The 17283-nt window shown below is 47.1% G+C and overlaps 1 protein-coding gene across 2 annotated transcripts in view; it reads right to left on the bottom strand.

Moving 5' to 3' along the window:
- CAPN15 (calpain 15) overlaps nucleotides 1-14196 on the bottom strand; it is a 95613-nt gene extending 81417 nt beyond the window's left edge. For both annotated transcript variants that reach the window (XM_077828152.1, XM_077828153.1), the window contains exon 1: nucleotides 14075-14196. The gene's annotated coding sequence lies outside the window, so the exon portion shown is untranslated. The remainder of the gene's footprint in view (nucleotides 1-14074) is intronic.
- Nucleotides 14197-17283: the final 3087 nt, after the last annotated feature.

Below are 17283 nucleotides of genomic sequence, written 5' to 3'. Positions count from 1 at the left end.
CAGAAACAAACCTAAAAAGATAGATATCGGAATAACTGAGAACTGCCCAAATGTCTGCACACGCACCCCAGGCCCCTCTATATAAAGTACAAATAGTCTGGTCTACACCACTGTAGACCAGTACACAGATTTTATATTGGTGTAACTACTTCAGTTCGGAGTGATTTCTTAATGAAATAGTTATACAGGTACAATCCCTGGTGTGGATGCAGTTATACCAGTATAAAGCAGCTGTATACTAATGCAGCTTATTCCCCTTCCAAAATGGGACTAGCTATACAGGGTATGTAAGCACTTTTATACTGGTGTAACTGTTTCGACCCTACAGGGAGTTGTGCCACTTTCACAACTCCAGTATAACTAGTGTGTTCAGACAAAGCCTTAGCAGCACTTAACCAGCACAGCAGCAATGAACAAAGAAAACGGTCACATGGGGAACAGGTGACTTCCTAAAAGGCAAGACTTCAAAATAACATGGATGCTTTCAGGGAGTTGGTGTGGCTATCCAGACCAGAGCACGAGCAATGGCATCGTACTTGCTATAGCTAGGGTCTCCCTCCAAGAGAAACGCACAATGCAGAGGTGACCAGCAGCTGACCCCTGTGAAGTGGGTGGGGAAGGAATCCACAACTACTCCAAGACCACCCCCCTAGATTTTCTCAGAGTGCCATTAAAGAGAGCAGCTCAGATATCACCTGCTCCAGATGTAACACTCAGGTGCCTGGTTAGACATGCGGTCATGCTGCATCACTGCACTGGTAGTCCCTCCATCTCAGCCCTCTCTCTCTCTCAGGTAGTGGCTACCACACCCAGTGACAGGCAGAAAAGTTTCACTCTGGAAAACAAGTTGTATGACAATAAGGCACGGGAGTCACAACACAAGAGTTGAGTTTGCAGCTCACACCAAACGGAAAGTGATCACAGAGGCTGCTGCATGTGTTGCAAGGAGACCACACTGCTGGGTCTGGGCAGCGGCCCAAGGGGCACACTGGCACAGGGTGCAAGCAGTAGACTAAAAGGGGGTATGACAGGAACTAGCCAAGTCACTGACCCAGAGGCAATAGGTGGAAGGGCTGACCTCATCCTTCTTTTGTGAAGGCAGTGCATAGCCTCCGGGTCATCGCTACTCCTCAGATAGCTGTAGTGAGAGATGCCTGTAAGTGGCCAGGAGATTATACCCCAAAACTGGCCTCAGTGACCCAGGCTGGATCACCCCAACTCTTCACCTGAGGCTGGATGCCAAGGAGACTCCATCCAGTCCATAAAGTGGGCTGACTTGGTGAGAGCATTTCACACAGGTACCCCTTGCAGTCTGACCTCTCCCCATTTGATTCCAAACCCAGTTCAAGGTCCTGGTTCTTAGCTACAAAGCTCTGGATATCTTGGAGGCTTCCCCTCTTTGACAAGCTGACAGCATCCAGGGTAAAGCTTCCAGGCCCTAAAAATGGTCTGTCCCCTGAAGGCATGGGATCCTTGCAAGGGAAGATCAGGATAAGCCCAATTTAGCCCCGTTCCTAGTTCACTGGGATGTGAGGCTGGCCAAGAAAGAAGTCCTCTAGAAAAAGAGCAGCCAAGCCAACCCTGAAAGTGCAAATCCAGCCCAAACACACCCATCTCCACTCCTTGGGCTGAGAAAAGGAGCAGGTGACATTGTACTCCATATGTTTATGGAAATATGCTTATGAGTGTAAATATAATTTAACTGGAATATGCTTTATGCAAAAGGTCTCTGGTAAGGTGTCGTTACAAAGCTTATAAGCTACTGAGGGTGTTCATCCTATTTGTAAAAAGGACGAGGAGTACTTATGGCACCTTAGAGACTAACAAATTTATTTGGGCATAAGCTTTCGTGGGCTAAAGCCCATTTCACCAGATGCATGCAGTGGAAAATACAATAGGAAGATATATATACACATGAAAAAAAGGGGTGTTGCCATACTAACTCTAACAAGACTAGTCAATTAAGGTGGGCTATTATCAGCAGGAGGAAAAAAAACTTTTGTAGTGATAATCAGGATGGCCCATTTCAAACAGTTGACAAGAAGGTGAGAGTAACAGTAGGGGGAAAATTAGCATGGGGAAATAGTTTGTACTTTGTGTAATGACCCATCCACTCCCAGTCCTTATTCAAGCCTAATTTAATGGTGTCCAGTTTGCAAATTAATTCCAGTTCTGCAGTTTCTCATTGGAGTCTGTTTTTGAAGTTCTTTTGTTGAAGAATTGCCACTTTTAGGTCTGTAATTGAGTGACTAGGGAGGTTGGAGTGTTCTCCGACTGGTTTTTCAATGTTATAATTCTTGACATCTGATTTGTGTCCATTTATTCTTTTGTGTAGAGACCGCCCCTACTCTACTTGCGCTACATTGATGACATCTTCATCATCTGGACCCATGGAAAAGAAGCCCTTGAGGAATTCCACCATGATTTCAACAATTTCCATCCTACCATCAATCTCAACCTGGACTAGTCTGGACAAGAGATCCACTTCCTGGACACTACAGTGCTAATAAGCGATGGTCACATAAACACCACCCTATACCGGAAACCTACTGACCGCTATACTTATCTACATGCCTCCAGCTTTCATCCTGACCACATCACACAATCCATTGTCTACGGCCAAGCTTTAAGATACAACCACATTTGCTCCAATCACTCAGACAGAGACAAACACCTACAAGATCTCTATCAAGTGTTCTTAAAACTACAATACCCACCTGCTGAAGTGAAGAAACAGATTGACAGAGCCAGAAGAATACCCAGAGGTCACCTACTACAGGACAGGCCCAACAAAGTAACAGAATGCCACTAGCCGTCACCTTCAGCTCCCAACTAAAATCTCTCCAGCGCATCATGAAGGATCTACAACCTATCCTGAAGGACAATCCCTCACTCTCACAGATCCTGGGAGACAGGCCAGTCCTTGCTTAGACAGCCTGAAGCAAATACTCTCAGCAACCACACAACAAAAACACTAACCCAGGAACCTATCCTTGCAACAAAGCCTGTTGCCAACTCTGTCCACATATCTATTCAAGGGACATCATCATAGGACCTAATCACATCAGCCACACCATCAGAGGCTCGTTCACCTGCACATTTACCAATGTGATATGTGCCAGCAATGCCCCTCTACCATGTACATTGGCCAAACCGGACAGTCTCTATGCAAAAGAATAAATAGACACAAATCAGATGTCAAGAATTATAACATTGAAAAACCAGTCAGAGAACACTTTAACCTCCCTGGTCACTCAATTACAGACCTAAAAGTGGCAATTCTTCAACAAAAAAACTTCAAAAACAGACTCCAACGAAAAACTGCAGAACTGGAATTAATTTGCAAACTGGACACCATTAAATTAGGCTTGAATAAGGACTGGGAGTGGATGGGTCATTACACAAAGTACAAACTATTTCCCCATGCTAATTTTCCCCCTACTGTTACTCACACCTTCTTGCCAACTGTTTGAAATGGGCCATCCTGATTAACACTACAAAAGTTTTTTTTTTCCTCCTGCTGATAATAGCCCACCTTAATTGACTAGTCTTGTTAGAGTTAGTATGGCAACACCCCTTTTTTTCATGTTCTCTGTACGTGTATATATATCTTCCTACTGTATTTTCCACTGCATGCATCTGATGAAATGGGCTTTAGCCTACGAAAGCTTATGCCCAGATAAATTTGTTAGTCTCTAAGGTGCCACAAGTACTCCTTGTTCTTTTTGCTGAATCAGACTAGCACGGCTACCACTCTGAAACCCATCCTATTTGTACGAATGTATCATTCTGGTATCTGAAGCTAGAAATATGAAGTATTACTCTGAAGTCCTATTGTAACTATGCAAAGTGTGAGCCATTAATGGTGGCTTGGAAACTTGATGGCTCCCATTAACTAGTATAATTGGTTCTGAATGGCTCTGTTTACTCAAAAACCTTCCTGGGTAGGTGCAGGCAAGCCGTGCAAGAATGGAGAATGAGGTCTTACAGTGACATGTGATCATGTCACCTGGTACTGGAATCCATCTTAAACCTGGTGCTTTTCCTTTTAGAAGGAAGCGTGGGAACCCAGAGAGAGAGAGAAAGGATTCCCGCCTTGTGCCAAAGATATAAAAAGAGATAGAAGAGAACAAAGGGGGCTGGAGTCATGAGAAATCCCCTAGTTACCACCTGAGCTGGAACTAACAAGAACTGTATCGGGGAAAGGATTGGGCCCAGACTAAGAAGAAGTATAGTCTGTGAAAGAAGCTTATTGGAACATCTCTGGGGGTGAGATTTACCTGTATTCAGTTTCTTAAATGTTCTAGGCTTAGACTTGCGCTTTTTGTTTTATTTTGCTTGTTAACTTGCTTCGTTCTGTCTGTTATTACTTGAAACCACTTAAATCCTATTTTTTATACTTAATAAAATCACTTTTATTTATTATTAAACCCAGAGTAAGTGATTAATACCTGGGGGAGCAAACAGCTGCGCATCTCTCTCTATCAGTGTTATAGAGGGTGGACAATTTATGAGTTTACCCTGTATAAGTTTTATAAAGTGTGAAACTGATTTATTTGGGGTTTGGATCCCATTGGGAGCTGGGTGTCTGCGTCCTGGAGATAGGAAACCTGCTGAGCAGTTTTGGTTGAAGTCTGCAGCTTTGGGGTCGTGGTTCAGACCCTGGGTCTGTGTTGCAGCGGAGTAGCGTGTCTGGCTAAACAAGACAGGTTCTGGAGTCCCAAGTTGGCAGGGAAAACAGGCTCAGAGGTAGTTTCAGCACGTCAGGTAACAGTCCCAAGGGGGTCTCTGTGACCAAACCCATCACAATGGGATCCTTACAAGGCAAGATCAGGATAAGCCCAATTTAGCCATGTTCCTAGTTCACTGGGATGTGAGACTGGCCAAGAAAGAAGTCCTCTAGAGAAAAAGCAGCCAAGCCAACACTGAAGGCGCAAGTCCAGCCCAAACACACCCATCTCCACTCCTCAGGTGGAGCAAAGGAGCAGTAAGAGCTGCATTACCCTAGATCCATCTTCCCCTGCCGCTTCTTATCTCTGTCCCACTGGTGGGCCCCGCTCCCCAAACTGGAAATATCACATACGCTGGTGACTCCAGGTAAAGCAGCATGGGGCTCCTTAAAGCCACTTGCCTGCCCTACCGGTTCTGGAGATGGCCTCCGACACAGCCAACTGTCTGGGGAGCTCCAGTTTATAAGGCTGCAAAGCTCAGGCCATCATCCCACTAGGCCAAGGTTCTCTCCCCGGCTGTCGCAGCACCACTTTGGTCACAAGAGTACATGCAACCCAGCCCCAGCAGCACAGAGCCTTCTGATACAAGGAGGGAGCATTACCAAAGAGTGAAGGGGAAAAAGTCAGAAAACAGACAGGGAAAAGGGGAGGTAGTGCAGACTGTACTGGGGTAAGGGGATACAGAGAAGGGGGAGAGAAAGGATAGAACCCCTCCTGCCATCCATGATAAGAATAGAAAAAGGTTGTGAACCAGTGGCTTGGATCTTGGTTTCCACTCTATAGGCCAGATCCTCAGCTGGTGTAAGCCAGCAAAGTGCCACCATAATCAATGTATGTAAGTTGCACCAGCTGAGGATCTGGCCTGTTATTTATATGACGGCTACAGTCTGCTAGGATCAGCACCAACTGACACTGGTGTGGGGTCGGTGAATGGAGGGAAAACGAATATATGAATAAACCATTGTCGAGATACCACGCTGATGAGCACCTCACCAATGCATACAATACACTCCGTATTTTTAAGTCATTCACGATGCTTGTGGATTCTTCAGAACTACAACTCCCAGAAGGCGTTGGGGCTTCTTACAGCATCAGTGTCTGAACCTGCCTGGAGACAGGAGCCTATCTGTTGTGGTTAGGGGTTACACAGAGACTTTTGCTCTCCGTTCAGAACAGGCTGTCGCCTCACTGTTCTGTTACCATTTCTGCTGTCACTAGCTCAATGAGGGCTCTTTGACACCTAGAAAACTCAGCAGGATCCTAACAATACGGACTCTGGGTAGCTTCCTACAATCAGGAACAGGGGCAGGATCTCCGGAGGGATCCGCACATGCCCACCCGGCTCTCCGGATGGTCCCACTGCCTGCGTGTTCAAATACAGTAACAGACATTAATTATTCGGCATGGCCAGTGTGTCATTAGCAATTGCATCTACTAGAAATTTATGAACAAAGATTCCTCTGAATAGGTTAAATGCGCTTGTCCCCTGTGAGCACTAAGACCTAGTAAGCTTTGAAGTTTAAAGGTTAATTTTTGTTATCCTACTGCAAAAAAACAGCTATTTTAAAAAAGATGCATTTCCCCCATGTTCTCAAATCTCTAAACCAGCTCAATGGATTTTAATAAAACCCACCCTATCCCAGCCCTGCTCCCAGTCTCCTTTGGGCTGAGACACCATATGAGAAATTATAGCCCTGTGACAAGTCTCGAAGAACCCCTGTTTGTAATTGTTTGGCTCCTTTAATCTACATTTCAGAGTGGCCACAGTGTCCCACAGAGACACTAGAACAGCTGCAGCTCAGGGCTGTGGAGTGAATAAGAGTTAAAACTACAAGGCTACCTACTTTTAGGTATATACTTTGTGAATTGTACGGGGGGGGGAGGGGAGGAGTTAAAAAAAACCCTCAAAACTTTACTACAGTTTATCTTTAAAATTACAAGCATGCTTCTGCACCTAACTTCCACCTTGTGCTGTCAGTTACACCTGTGCAAAGTGGGTAACCATCAGCGCAGGCAAGCAGAGAATTTTATTTCATAGTATTTTGCAGATACTTTGCACAGGCACATGGGATGCCAGATGCCAAGGCAATGGAGAATCAGACCCACTGCATGAATTCAGGCCTGGATGTAGGCACTGCTAATAGCATCTAACCAGCAGTATACAAGACATGCTAAAAGTGATACTGAGCAGGCAAGAAACTCCTCCAGACTCTGAGGCCCAGTACAAGTTCATAGATTAAGGCTGGAAGGGACCACTGCGAACATTTTAGCCTGATCTCTTGCACAGGCCATAGAATCTCATCCGGTGATTCCTGAAGCAATCCCAGTATGTTCCTGCTGACCTAGAGCACATCTTTTATAAGACAGCCAGATATTCAGGCCATTCCAACTCCAGCTCCAAAACTATTTATTTCTGTTCCTCATGAAGATGGCCGCTAACTCAGAGTTAATGAGACATTTTCAGATTGATGCCAGATGATAACATGCAGCATAAGTGATGGTATTAGGATAGATGGTTCCACATCACTTTTGGAAGCATGTGTGCACATACAAACCTCCTAACTGTGCTTGGGCACAGGAAGTTGAACGTGGGTATGTCACAGTCTCACTACCCTGCCTGTCTGCTCTGATCTTAGCGCAGGCGGGCAACTGATATGGACAAGAATTTGAGAGCAAGATCCTTGTCCATTTCAATCCTCCAGCCGTTCGAGAAAACCGAGCCGACAGGGAGAGAAGTGCACAGCACAGCGCAACGGTCTTGCCTGCCACCACAAGGAAACCAATTGCCTCAAGTTGAATAATAGGGCTTCATATCTTAACAGCGCTGCACAAAAACAAGCTAGTTAATATGTCACCTGGCAGAGCATTTAATGATTTAGCTTCCAAGTAACACTTATTTTATAGGATGGACAGATTTTCAGCAGACAGGAGAACAGTGTGACAGAAAACAAAGTAGTGAGGCCTGCTATGATCTTGTCAGCACTCAATAGGCTAAGCAGGACTGGGCTGGGTTGATACCTAGATGCAAGAAGATGTCTAGGTATTGCAGGTAGTGGTGGTTGGGATTCAGTAGGTGGCGCTCTTCCCTCCAAGTCAGTTATGTCGCTGGCAGGTAGTAGGGGGTGCTCTTTCACAAAGGGAGTAAAAACAGATGTCCTGACCATTTGCGGTCTTTGCTGATCCAACAGCAGTTTTTTAAGAAGAGAGCCATTAATCCCAGTGTCCTGGCACAATTCCAGTCTGGACCATTCAATCTGGCCTGCCTGAATTTTCACATGGATACAGTATTCCTCACATCCCTTCCAAAGGCTCACGTGGTTTTGCTGTGCACCATTAACCAGGTGTTACGTGCTGTCCCAGAATCAGCTGCATTTCAGTGGTGAGTGAAGCAATTTATATCTTGATGTATAGATACCCACACAACATCAGCAAAGCGCTGCAGGATCCATTTGTATGGGAATGAGCATACACAGGCAAAATCATCATTACTTTGAAATGTAGGTAGAAAGATCCAATGTTCAGCTTGAGATTTCTGAGGTCAAATGTGATCATCTCAAGCTTTTCAGAAACAGCCTGCCAGTCCCAAAAGAAGCAAGACGCTGTCCTCCTCCCAAAGGCAATAAGAAACCCACCAAGAAGTCTCAGTGGCGATGGACTTGACCCTCTAAAAGCCCGAAGGGTGCTGCACAGGCCGCAGACACTCTCCTGTCCCACGGGAGCAGCTCTCCAGTCCCTACTGTTGTATTTAGGTGATTTCGAGTGAAAAGCACAGTGCCCCTGAGACAAACAACAAACCCCAGGGCCTGCTAATTACATCAATATAAAAGCACTATCTGGGCTGTCAAATATTGGCGCTATTGACAGGACAGCAATCCTCTGCGATGTAAAGGCAGGGGAAAAAATCCCCCTTGCTGCTGGTGACCCACTTCTCTGGATTGGATTCAATTTCCCTCCGGGTGCACTCTCCCTCTTCCAATCCAAAAACAGAGGCAGCTGCTCTTCCCCTGAGAGTGAGGAAATACACACACCCCATCCGCGCCATCCTTTAACTCAGGAACAATAAGCAGCTTTAGGGAGCCTCTGTGGCATTTTCCATCCACTAAGGCAAGAGCCTCTAATACGTGGGAGAGGTTGAGGGAGGCAAGAGTTATGCACAGGCCCCTATCCCTGCCTTTGCTTCCTCGATAGTGATCAACAAACACTAGACAAGCATTGGCACTCCAGACTACCCAGGACTCAGTGTACTGGGAGCCTGTTCTGCTCCACCCCACCCCTTCTAGTCCAAGGCAAAGATGAAGACTCATATATAGTATAACCCAGGGATCGGCAATGTTTGGCACGCAGCCCTCCAGGGTAAGCCCCCTGGCAGGCCAGGCCGGTTTGTTTACCTGCTGCGTCCACAGGTTCGGCCAATCACAGCTCCCACTGGCTGCGGTTCACTGCTCCAAGCCAATGGGGGCTGCGGGAAGCAGCAGCCAGCAAATCCCTCAGCCCTCGGACTTACCCTGGTGGGCCACGTGCCAAACGTTGCCAATCCCTGGTATAACCTGATAGCCATATTCAATACACTCCAGCCTCACAGAGGTACATCCCATGGAGCTACATTTGGGATGGCAGGGGGAAGGAGGCGGATTAGTGAAAGAAAACCAAGGAGGACACCTTAACTCAGCAGCCTGAACTACATTACAAGCAGGATCTGCTTTACCCAGGGGGATTCTCATAGCGAGGCCATGTTCACATGTCCTTGTCAGAGCCACGGTGCCCCTCATTCCATCGACCAGCTATTAGCTACTGCTAATGCCCAACACTACTAGCTTAGAGCAATCACTGTTCTGAACTCCATTCCTTTCCCTCTCCTCCCTAAGTGATACTGAGCCCTGATGCTAGCAGCTCAGAATGGTCTCATCTGCCCCCATGCATGGCAAGAGTTCATGATGGGACACAGAGGACTAAGCAGAGAAGGGAACAGGGTTTAGATGGAAAAGAAGAGAGGAAAAATGTCTATTCATTTTTTTCTAGCCTAACTTAAAATAACCACATGCCCCAAAAGCGAGGGGCCAGATCCTTAGGACGTGAGAGTTAGCTTCGCTCTACTGACTTCAGTGGACCTATGCCAATTTGCAGCAGCAACAGATCTGGCCTGCTCTCTCTCTAGGACAGGGTCGGCAACCTTTCAGAAGTGGTGTGCCGAGTCTTCATTTATTCACTCTAATTTAAGGTTTCGTGTGCCTGTAATACATTTTAACATTTTTAGAAGGTCTCTTTCTATAAGTCTAATATATAACTAAACTATTGTATGTAAAGTAAATACGGTTTTTAAAATGTTTAAGAAGCTTCATTTAAAATTAAATTAAAATGCAGAGCCCCCCGGACCAATGGCCACGACCTGGGCAGTGTGAGTGCCACTGAAAATCAGCTCACGTGCCGCCTTTGGCACGCGTGCCATAGGTTGCCTACCCCTGCTCTAGGATATGAATATGGCTTGTGCTTGTAGGTGCCAATAACTCAGGGGAGAGGCACTGGCAACTCTATGAGGATATCCCTCCCCAGTGATTTCAACAGTCTTGTATCAACAGAGGAGCAACCCAGCAAACTTACTCAAAGCCCTCTTGACAAAACCCAGTGAATTCTTTTCCACATGACAAAGCCAATTATACCATACATACTCCAGCCTGCCACAAGGACAAACAGTGCTGAGGTAACGCCGAGGGCTGGGCTTAAACTCCCAAAGCAGGAGGAATTCAGAGCAAAGATAAATGGGGCGTCCTGAGGACGCCCAAGTCTGGCGCACACAATCCAGCATGTACCATCACTCACGCCTGTCTGTGCACCAGGGATACCTGGCTGCCTACATGGGTCACTCCAGCACCTCAGTAACACAGACTTTAGCAGTATGCCGGACTCTTTTAGTGGTACTTCAAACTTTTCTGTGGCTTAATATTTATTCAGATTTACAAAGACAACACGCACCTGGCACATCCTGGGCTCCCTCCTTAACTGTACAATAAGTCATCAGAATAGGGAAGACTGCTCTTCCCACCTCAAGGAATTGACCCCACCCCACCCCACCCACACACACACACAAATACATAAAAACCTACCACTGCAATCAAAGGCCTTTCAGCCCCCAAACATCTGGGGAGCAGTGGGGGACGGTGGGCCACCCCTTGTGTCCCAAAAGGCAAGAGATCAAGGCTCTGACAGAGGTTGAGTGAAGCATGAGAGACTTTTACTCATAAGGATCATTAGGATCTCATATGTACTCAGGGATTCCAAGTATCAGTTCAATACAGGGTAATGTTTACATCCCAAATGAAGTGGGGTGATGCAAGTCACTTTTCCCAATACATTACTGGACTCTTGATCCCTTAACATCGCAAGCCAGACTCGATCCTGGTCCCATGCCAGTCAATGGGAAAACTCCCATCGGCTTGAACAGTGCGGGATCACACTCAGACATAAACTAATCGATTATGCTGCTTATCGTGCCAGTGGGTCCCACAATGCAGCTGCAAAGGAAGTCACCCAGCAGACTCAGTGCAGCTGGTCCTCAGCATGCCTCAAGATGAAAGGAAAATGATTTCCTGGCCTTATAGATTTCTGTTACCATTTACAAAAACCACACCTAATGCGTACAATGAACAGATGGCAACCAGATTTTCCTTTAACACAACAGGCAACCCCTAGGAACTACAGGTCCCAACATGCACTGCTACACTGTGATCTGGTCACTCAGATTAATAAGTAGCATTGCAACCTAGGATGCGTAAGACTCTTGGGACCACCCTGTCTGTATTAAAAGGCAGCTCTGGTCTATACTTTGCCCAACCTAGCCTTAAGTCTCAGCACATTAATAGCAGGGCCTCTGGTAACTCCTGAACAAACCATTACTGTCTCCCACTATCAGTTGATAATATCCCTGTGCATGTGCAGTAGGTACATTAAGGAAAACCATTCATTATGTTTGGCTATTCACAGGCACTAGTGCATATCGCGGAGAAAAGCCTACAGAATATCAAGCACAAATGTATTCTCCTGTTGTAGAAATGAAAAAAAAAAGGCATTTTCAAACATGCATGTGTATAATCTTGTCTACCAGCTAGTACACAGGATAACCATTCCATGGAATTTGCTTTCGGGCTAAGCAAGGTGGAGGAGATGTAAAACTCAATTGTCTGAATGCAAGAAGGGCATATGAAAGTTATTTAAATAACAGAGGCTTTGGTTAGAGGAAAGAGCCCATTACATGCACTGTATCAGACTTACAGTGATGTATTTAAGTCTTATTTGCAGTGTAGTAACACCGAGGGGTCACAAAGACAGATCTAAGTCCCTGAAGAGCTTACAATGTGAGACAGGTGACAACAGGTGGATACAATAAACAGGCAATAGCACCTAAACACTTGAACACATGACCCTGCTTCAGATAGTGACAGGAGTCCTGTTCTAGCAGTTACAGCGTACAAATGGGAGGCAAGATTTCTGGGTTCTTTTTCTAGCTCTGCCACTGATTCACTGTTCAACCTCCAGGCAGTCATTTAACTACACTGTGTCTCCGTTTCCTTGATATAACCTAACGTGAACAATACTTCCCTGTCTCTCAGTGGGATTGGGAGGCTAAATTCATCCCTGTTTGTGAAGCACTCAGGGACTGGAAAGCACCGCAGAAGTGCAAAGTGTTAATAAATAAATTCATTATATTGGGAGGGATTCACTAAGGTTCCACAGCATCTCTGTTTCTGCCCTATAATCTTTTTTTTTTAAGCAATCTGGATCCAATTATAAATAAAGTCAGAAATATTAAGGGGATAGGCATAATTTTAGGCTCATCATATGCACTATTATACAGCAATAATTACAACCACAACCTCAGCAGCGCTGCCCATTGGTCCTATATTTACTGGACTATATTCCTATATGGGACTGCATCCAGGTTTTCTTATCCATATTTTATCCTGGCTATTAAGAAGCTGTTCCCATCGACCTGAGGCAGTCCAGCTTTCAGAATGGATCTACTTTGCCAATCCAGCTAAAAATTCCTCTTCATGCAAGGTGACCAGGTGTTAGCAGAAGAGAGAGAGCCCAGTAGCTCTGCCCACTTTGTGGTTTGTTATAAAGAGCAGTCCCCTTGCTACACAGCACATCAGGGCCAGGTCCCTGAGCAGTAACAGGTGAGGTTGGGCAGGTAAGGGAGTGGTTGTTATTTACAAGAGGCAGAACAAACCACAGCAAAATACTGTGAGGAATAAAACGCACAGAAAGCACAGGGCCCAACAAGGAATCAGGTGAGTGTGAATTAGCAATAGCCAGCAAAAGCCAAGATTGTCAGTCCCAACTTCCAGAGGGCTTTAAAATGCTTCTGGGCCATTAGGAGAGTCAGTGAGTTTCAAGCAGCAAATATCTCACCCATCCTGCAACCTTCTCTCTCCCAGTTCATTTAGCTTTCATCTTATTTCAACAAGAGGAGAGAGTCTCCACTGCCCTGTCTGTAATGATCCAACCTGACACCCCCAGCTACACCACTGCCCCCTACACTCTATGGACCCATTCCCAGCCAGGACAGGACAACACCCCTATCAGGGTTTCCTCCCCACTCTGAACTCTAGGGTACAGACGTGGGGACCCCCATGAAAGACCCCTTAAGCTTATTTCTACCAGCTTAGGTTAAAAACTTCCCCAAGGCACAAATCTCTATTTGTCTTTGGTCTGAGGTATGCTGCCACCACCAAGTGATTTAACAAAGAACCAGGGAAAAGGACCACTTGGAGTTCCTCTTCCCCCACTGTCTCCTACACCCTATGGACCCATTCCCAGCCAGGACAGGACAGGACAACACCCCCGCCCCCCAACACACACACACGCTGCCCCTTCACTCTCCATTCCCAGTTAGACATTTGGCGGCGGGGGGGGCACTCTTAGATAGGCTCAGAGCAAGATACAGCTGCACTCTTCTCTCCTGGTTATTCCTACTTGGGTAAGAATGCTGGGGGATCCCCCTCTTTTGGCGGGGCTCAGAAAGCTAGATAGACTGTAGAAGGGCTGCCCCCCATTTGCTGACTACTCCCTCCTTTTAGCCAATGGTTTTACAGAGAGGATCCCCTTTTCCCAGCTGTAGAAAACTCCATGGGGAGAGGACTCCCTGCCCCCTTCCTTTGCCTCCCCTCTAAACTCGCCCGGCTCCCTGGGGAGGGGGAACTCCACCGCCTGGCTCCATGGCGGGGGGGGGCGCTCCCTAGCGCCTAGTCGTCCCCTCCGCCGGATCCAGAGAGGGGGCTCCCCGGCCCGGCTCCATGGGGCGGGGGACTCCACAGCCCCTGCGCCCCTCCCTCGCGGGTGGCACTTACCTTTGGCGAGAGGCGACTGGGCTGCAGCTCGTGTCCCCCGGGCCCCTCACTTTCCCCCGGGCAGAGTAACTTTGACCCTCTCCCTTCACGGCTCCCAGCTGCTTCGGAAACTGTTTCCTCTCCCTTCAATGAGAAGCTCAAGCGGAGCCTGCCCGGGAGTCCAGAAACCCGGCCTTACGCCAACTCCGTAGCGCAGCAACCTATAGAGGACCAAAGGGGCTACGTCGAGGAGACAGCGTAAGAGTCACGGTGAATCGCTCAGGAAGACTACAAGCCCCAGGGGGCTTTGCGAAGCCGGAGCGGAAGTTGCTGTGGAACGCGAAGCATTGTGGGAATTGTAGTCCGTTCGGGCACACTGCCACCCCCGACAGTGGGTTTGTTGAGGCCGCGGCTACAGCGCCGAACCCAGGAGGCCTCCTGGCCGCGGCGGTCCATTGGGCTGAGGTGCCGGGGATGAGGAGCAGCGAGAATGGGAGCGGGGGACTGGAAGGTGGGAACTACAAGTCCCATAGTGCTCTGCGCTTGGGATGCAACTTCCTAGCCCAAGCTGCTGGGCACCTCCCCGCGCATTCACTTGGGGTTGCTGCTGCCCGCAGCTGCCCACGAGCGGCCTGCAGCGCTGCCCACCGCCGGCAGCGGGCGCTGCAGAGTCTGGCGGCTCAACGCCCACGCGACCCTCAAGAGTCGGCTCGCCCCGATCCCAGGGGCTCCGGCTAATGGGGCCAGTGGGCTCTGACTGCCCCCGACCCCACACACCAGGGCTGAGGTGCAGCAGCAGAGCGATTTGCACGGGGCAGCCGCCAGCACAGAGCGGGTGGGAACAGGCAGGGAAGGAGAGAAGGTGGCTGCATAGCTGTGCTGGGGGAAAGGGACACGTGTCCCGGTTATGGCCTGGTCCCCTGACTCCATCGCAGATGCGACCCTATACTTTTACAGCACCTGTAATCCCAGACACTCAGCACTAGCCTAGCCCATTCCACCTGCGTGGCTCCAAGGGCTTCACAAAGTTGGGCATCCTTCACCCCCATTCTACAGCTAGAGAAAGCCAATGCACACTGAGTGTCAGAACCAACAGTGGAACTCAGGAGTCTTGGTGTCAAGTCCTGTTATAACCACTAAACCATGCTGCCTTTCAAAGCAACCCCCACCCAATACCTGGAAGAATCAATTCACTGCTGAAATGCAGCTACCTCTGGGCTGGAACACAGCACCTGGACCTGGTTTAAGACAGGAAGCTGTAGAAATTCTCTCCTCAATTCATTGGACCGTGTGGAGTCAGGAAAAAACAACGGAGTGCCAGCAGGAGCCCAAATTCAATCCTGTCCCAAGGTAAGGGCCTCTGCTTTGCATGCGGTTTATACTTTGAAAAAAATCAATACAAAGTAATAAGACTTTGCAGCTTTGCTGCAGCTTTAATCAAATTCCAAAGCACTTTACAGACTACCCCCTGCCAGGGAGCCAAAAGTTGTTATCCAATTTTTATTTACAGAAAAGGTAAGCAAGTTGCCCAAAGCCAGAACAATTTCTTAGCAAAATCCAAGAGTCTCCGCATTTAGTGCCCCACTTTTGCAATGAGTTAAGTCATGCCAACTCTAGGCATTCAAACATCACTAGTCAGGCCCTTCAAAAAGTCATGGGGCTTTTTTTTTTTTTAAATAAATAGGAGTTCTTTTTATTTGCTTTCTCTCTTTTGAGCCTGTAAGGATCATGTTTTCAAGCTTTTCTCCACAACTGTGAAGACTAGAAACTTCCTTTTTAAAAAATGATAGCTCAGATTCTCACAGTCCCCTGACTCCAGGAGCACCAAGGAGCTGCAGGATTACTTCAAGAAGACACCAAATATGGAGACTCGTGATAAAATTGCAAGTATTGTCAATGCACAAGGGTTAGAACCTTTGACACTGCAGCAACAGGCATTTTAAATGAGGTAGCTAGACTTAGGGCTTGTCTACACAGTGTGAAAAAACACACCCCGGAGCAATGCAAGATTCAGCACTGTAAAGCGCCAATGTAGACAGTGCACCAGCTCTCCATGCTCCCAGCGCTGGTAGCTAAGCCCCTCATGGAGGTGGGTTTTTTAGAGCGCTGGGAGAGCTCTCTCCCCGCGCTCTGCTGCAACTACGCAAGCCGTGTTAAAGTGCTGCTGCAGTGTAGACTAGCCCTTAGATTAGAATGCTGGCATCCACTCCGCTGCTCTAACCACTGAACCAGCCTGAACTGTCAATGGAAACCACACACAGCACGCAAGCAAGATTATCGTAGGTCAATCCCCCCCAAAATGCTACATCTGGGAATGTAGGGACTATACCTTTACCTGTGAAGACAACTGCCTTCAAAGTTGTGTACTACAGACTCCACTTGGTATGTCACGGTGTTCAATTAAATTACACACAAACACTTTCCAGCAATTTAGGCCTCACTTTTCACCTTTTAAAGTGTCCCATGATCTGAGAAACGTAAATGTGAAAACCCTACTCATTCTAAATATCTACATCGCTTCCCTTTCCCTTGTTCTATTTAAACTATAAATCAACCAGTTTATTGCAGAGAAATTAAGAACAGAAATAGCCACTATTTTTGAAGGACATACCAAAATGGTAGTTAGTCGCTGTTCTTATTTTGTCACAGAAATTAAAGTGGAAATCATTGTTCCCAGATGCTGATCCGCTAAGTAAGATGACTTGGCACAAGACATTAGACAAATTGTTGTTGTTCAAACAAAAACAACTTTGTTAATTCAGCTGGATTCAGAACGAGGAGAGAAATCAATGTTTGTTAAAGGAAAAAGGACAGGCACTTATTTGGGGTAACATTATCTTTAGGCTTGCAAATAGTGGAGCCTTACAGAGAAAGGGACACATTTCCTGGTTATGGCCTGGTCACCCTTTGTTTCCTTTTTATACTTTTGCCCCCTTGGCCAGTGAAACTAAACCAGTCAGTTACATTTCAGTTTATAGTCAGTTTCACTTCCTGCTCCTAATGTCCTGCCTCACCCCACCAAGCACAAGGCATAAAAATCCAAATAAAAGAAAAAAACACCCCACCACTCCAAAAAAATCCTCCCCGCCCCCACATTTAACTGAAGGGTCAAATCCCCAAGTAATCCACCCAAAGCCATCCCCGTACACCCCATCCCCACCCTTTTGAGGTTGTCTTTTAAAGAGGCACATGGAAACCTTGCAGATAAGGACAGATTTTGTTGGAGACTG

Source organism: Eretmochelys imbricata, chromosome 10 (assembly GCF_965152235.1).
Source record: "Eretmochelys imbricata isolate rEreImb1 chromosome 10, rEreImb1.hap1, whole genome shotgun sequence".
NCBI classification, from domain to species: Eukaryota; Metazoa; Chordata; order Testudines; family Cheloniidae; genus Eretmochelys; species Eretmochelys imbricata.
Note: the sequence above shows the minus strand (reverse complement) of the source record. Positions and strands in the feature narration are given on the sequence as shown.